Source organism: Eurytemora carolleeae, unplaced genomic scaffold, assembly GCF_000591075.1.
Source record: "Eurytemora carolleeae unplaced genomic scaffold, Eaff_2.0 scaffold970, whole genome shotgun sequence".
Taxonomy (NCBI): domain Eukaryota; kingdom Metazoa; phylum Arthropoda; class Copepoda; order Calanoida; family Temoridae; genus Eurytemora; species Eurytemora carolleeae.
Genome location: NW_019397088.1, coordinates 10,926 through 16,060, shown reverse-complemented (window position 1 = coordinate 16,060; position 5,135 = coordinate 10,926). Strand labels below are relative to the sequence as shown.

Genomic DNA, 5,135 nt, shown 5'->3' with positions numbered 1-5,135 from the left:
ATGGAGCGCGAGGGGGGCAATGGAACGCGAGGGGAGAGCACAATGCAGCGCAAGGAGGGGGCGATGGAGATAATGTAACGGTTGGATTGGAGGGGAGTTGGAATACAATAGTCCAGATTCTACATTGTGTAGTCACTAGAGAATCTTTTTTAAAACAAAATAATAACTACACTGTACACCGCTAACAAAATTTATAATCTAATTTAGGATTTTGCCCAATTTCAATAGTCAAAACATTTTTTACACACATTTTGATTTTAAATGAAATTTAGATGTCAAAGAAAGGTTTGAATTGACTCACTTAATGTTGGAACTCTCTGTATGTGTGAAGGAAGAAAGGAGGATAAGATTATAATCTGTCCTGAGCTAAGAATTGTATTTTGAAGTTTTGTAGAAAATTCATCCATCTCATAACATCAGGACATATTGTCTCAGAGATCAAAGCTCAGGGATTCTATTTTTGTGAGAGACAGGCGTAAAAATATACGTAGAAAAAAATTGTTTCTTATTTTTTTCAGATAAATGCAAAATAATACAAATATATTTTAAGTTGGTTTACCCAAAACAAATATTTGCTCATTTTTTTCCAGGTTCTTTGTCCTTGGATTTTTTTTTGATCTTTTCTCTTTGAAATCTGATTTCTGACAGCTTCAGATTTCCTAGCAAAACTGTTTTTTTGTTTTACTTTTTCTGGTTAAAACTTAAGAAAAACTAAAAGAGTATCTAATAAATTATTCAGTTAGGTACTTAAAGTTACATCCACATTCATCATTTTCAATTATATTTTGGTTTTGATTTGATTTTGGATAAAAAAAAGTGATTTATTAAAGTTATTTTGATAAGTAGAAAATAAACACTAAATATGTTTTTAAATTATAGCGGAGGTAAAAAGGATGTTATCCAATCTGAAAGAGAAATAATTTTCAAGAAAATCATTGATAAGAAACGATAGAAAAGTATATTTTACAACACACGTTTTGTTTTACTCAGATATTTCAGATAAGGAGAAACTAAAGATGGCCTCTGACGGGGTTAAAAGGGAATTTAGAGAAAAAAGTGTCTGAAACTAAGGATGTAAAGGGGAAAAAAGATTCATAAAAGATGAAAAATCTTGTTAAAAATTTGCTAAAAATCTGATCAAAAAATCAAATTCAAAATCTAATTAAAAACACTTTTTAAAGACTATCAAGTTTGAAAAAATCTAATTTATAAAAAATCGGATTTTAATATACTATGACCCCTATGGGTACCGGTACCTATTGGTCTCCTAACATTTTTTTGGCCAATTTGATTTAATATGCAGGTTGTGCTTTTTTGTAGGAAGGAGGGAGGGGGGGAAGAGACATTTCAGGGTTCGTTAGGTATTTTGTTATTATCAATTTAAGGTAATATACTTGCTACACTAGCAACTAAACATTACTAATTGCTGCTGTAAAGTTTCAAGCAGGCGTTTTACTGCGTGCATACTAGAGCTCGATATTTGCAGAATAGAAATAGAAGAGTATCTAAGGGGTGTCTCGTAACTTGTTTTTCTCCAGTTAGTTTTCTAATTGTACAGCGTGAAAGATACTAATGTATTGTACATGCTAAAGCGTATTGAACAACGAGAGAAGGAAAATGAACAACTTAATTGCCTTATAAACTTTAGCAAATTAACCTATTGACTTTTCTACCTATAAACTTTAGCAAATTAACCTACTAAACTAACCTATTGACTCATCTACTTATAAACAAACAAATTACAAAATTGATTCAAGCACTGAATGGAATTATCAATTGTCAATCATTGATCGCTGATTTAATAACTAAGTTGATCGCTCTACAACTTTGATTTATAAAGTAATTAACTGAATCAGTAAAAGAAATAGTTAAATCGATTGTACTTTCTAAATGCATAAAAACTCGACTAACTTATTAATATTTTTCCAGTCTAATTGATTTATAATCTCTATTGATTGATTAAAGTTGGGAACTTTCTTATTAATACCCAAAATCGCTTGATCTCGATATCCATTGCGAGCGTTTGAAAATCAATGTTTGATCTCTTCATTTCTGTTTTTCCTGCAGGGTGCGATTACCACTGAATATAGAAAAATTTTTAAATTAATCTGAAGATTAATAAAAGATCGAGATCAGTATCGATTGATCGATATATCCGCAATTTATATTTCGAACACATCTAACTTTTAAACTTAATTGACTTATGGACTGTTTGATTTCAAATCTAAATTCAAAAAGTTTTAAAGACACTATCAAAAGTAAGTATACTGAAAAGCCATACAAATTTTCATTCGAAAAAAATTTTTTATTTCTTTTTCGTTGGTGCCCGGAACACCTGTTAATTTCCTAATTCCTGTCTTGCAGGCTAAAAAATCCTGCAAATGAATTTTCCCCTTTTTTGGCGGATTTTTTAGAAAGCGTTGACAATGAAATATTCAGGGAAATAAAAAGTTAGTTCCCAGGAGCACACTTGCAAACTGCATATATAAGCATGTAAATGACGTATTCTTGCAAAACAATTGCATTTTTGCAGTACTTGGAGGAAACGGGGCTACCATGGATTATGGATTTTGAAAACAATTTTTGTTTAAATCGATGAGGCTAATGTTTAATAAATGGAACAAAATGAAAATTGTGAAAATTTCAAGAAATTTTTACGTAACTTTAATTTTAAGTTAAGCGCTATCAAGTTAATATCCAATATTTTTTAAATTAAGCTATTCGAAATGGATTAAAAAGTTTTAAAGAGCGTAAATTTTATATGGATTATCGTAAATCTTTAAAGATTAATTTCGATATCCAATGTGAGCACTTTTAATTTGAGGGTAAATGTACAATTGCCACAAAATACCGAAACGGAATAAATTCAACCAAGGTCTGCAAAATATATAAATCAAGGCTTGAGTCCAAGATTTACACAAAATTTCTGACTTTGGATTTTATTTGGTTTTTATCATTTAAAACAATTTGTGTTGGAGTCATCATTTACTTCAACAGTTCCGGGTTTTGATATAAATCGGTACTTTTTAAGTAAGAGTGATTAGAAGCGGGGGGGGGGGGGGTTAACCAGCGTCTGTTTTGTCTTGAATTTTGTTTTAACTTTTTAAAATATTTAATCTTCATTTTGTCAGAATTTCCACGCTAGACTACGAACATGATACACAAAAGTAAGAAAGGCATGATACATTTAAAATTTGGCATATTTAACCTGTAGACTTTATCTTTAGATTTTACATGACAAATTACCAACAAATAAAAGTGATAAAAACACTAAAATTGTCGGGATGAAAACTATACGCATATTATATAATGTTATGCATAACAATCAATATCGATGTACAACGTACAGCTAGGGGATGAAATGAACCTTCTGAAAAATGTCATATAACGCCAGCATCTACAACTTTAAATAATTGTAACTGAATTAATTTCTTGCACATTAGCACAGGAAAGTGTACGGTGTGCTGCCGATGTATAGTGTACTGCTAATGTACAAGATTGTATTCTTACCTGTCTAAACTATGTACAGGACTGTGTACGCTGTAAGGTAAGGAACTGAGTACTGATCCTCTAAACAGATCGCGCCTCCACCCCCAGCCTCAAAACGGTGGATTGAGGCCATGAGGCCGGGTCTCCTGGCACGTCAGGATCCGGGCGGGGTCAACAATAAACGGCCGGGGTCAGGTGGCGGTTCTTGAGGCTGGGCGGATGAAGGGGGGGGGGAGGTCGGGGCCTCTGAGAATCAGGGCTTGCCACTGGTTAACCTCTCCCACTTTGTCCCAGATACAATGGATTTATAGAAGAGGGGGGGTGGATGAGGGGGAAGGGGAGGGTTTGGCGGCAAAATCCAAGAATGTGAGTAAGAAGACAGAAGATTTATTTTTGCAATCAAGGGATAGAAAATATCTGTAAATTGCACCTTTTTACCTGCAGTAAAGCTCTATATATTATAGTTTAGGCTTAAACTATTTTGAGAAGTTTATTTGATGTTAGAAATACATCTTTCTGTACTTGTTTATAAAATGAATTCTAAGTATATCATTAGATAATTTGAGTAGATTAGATAATTTGATTAGGTTAGATAATTTAAATAGATTAGAATATTTGATTAGATTGGATAATTTGAATAGATTAGATAATTTGATTAGATTGAATAATTTGATTATATTAGATAATTTGATTAGATTGGATAATTTGAATAGATTAAATAATTTGATTAGATTGAATAATTTGATTAGATTAGATAATTTGATTAGATTGAATAATTTGAATAGATTAGATAATTTGATTAGATTAGATAATTTAAATAGATTAGAATATTTGATTTGATTAGATAATTTGAATAGATTAGATAATTTGAATAGATTAGATAATTTGAATAGATTAGATAATTTGAATAGATTAGATAATTTGATTAGATTAGATAATTTGAATAGATTAGATAATTTGTTAGATTGGATAATTTGATTGGATTAGATAATTTGATTAGATTAGATAATTTGATTAGATTAGATAATTTGATTAGATTATATAACTTGATTAGATTAGATAATTTGAATAATTAGAATATTTGATTAGATTAGATGATTTAAATAATTAAAATATTTGATTAGATTAGATGATTTAAAGATATTAGAATATTTGATTAGATTAGATGATTCAAATAGATTAGAATATTTGATTAGATAAATATATTTGATTAGATTAGATAATTTGATTAGATTAGATAATTTGATTAGATTAGAATATTTTATTAGATTATATAATTCCTTTCTATGATTCACCGAAATAGAAACAAACGACCGAGGGTCAAACGACAAACGGTCAAAAACGCGACAAAGGTTAAAACTACATAAAGTCAAAAAGTGCGACAGACGTGCAAAATTTCAATTAGACTATTTTTGGTTAATTTGAACTATATTTATTTTCATTAGAATTAGTAGCCGCAGCGCTCGGCCCCCTAGTCTTTCCTAATCACAAAGCTCGGCCCAGATCTTGTCTTTACCCTATGTTGTTTGACCCTGTGATGATTGACCCTGGGTCGTTTGATATGTCTGTGAATCGATAGATTTATTCTTCCGTCTATATATCTGTCTATCTATTCGTCTATCCATCTATCTATCTATCTATCTATA

General features: G+C 30.7%; 1 long non-coding RNA gene across 1 annotated transcript in view; it reads right to left on the bottom strand.

Moving 5' to 3' along the window:
- Positions 1-3,608, bottom strand: part of LOC111711759 (uncharacterized) — a 15,065-nt gene extending 11,457 nt beyond the window's left edge. The window contains exon 1 of the long non-coding RNA XR_002767311.1: positions 3,511-3,608. This is a non-coding gene — a long non-coding RNA (uncharacterized LOC111711759). The remainder of the gene's footprint in view (positions 1-3,510) is intronic.
- Between the last annotated feature and the right edge of the window lie 1,527 nt (positions 3,609-5,135).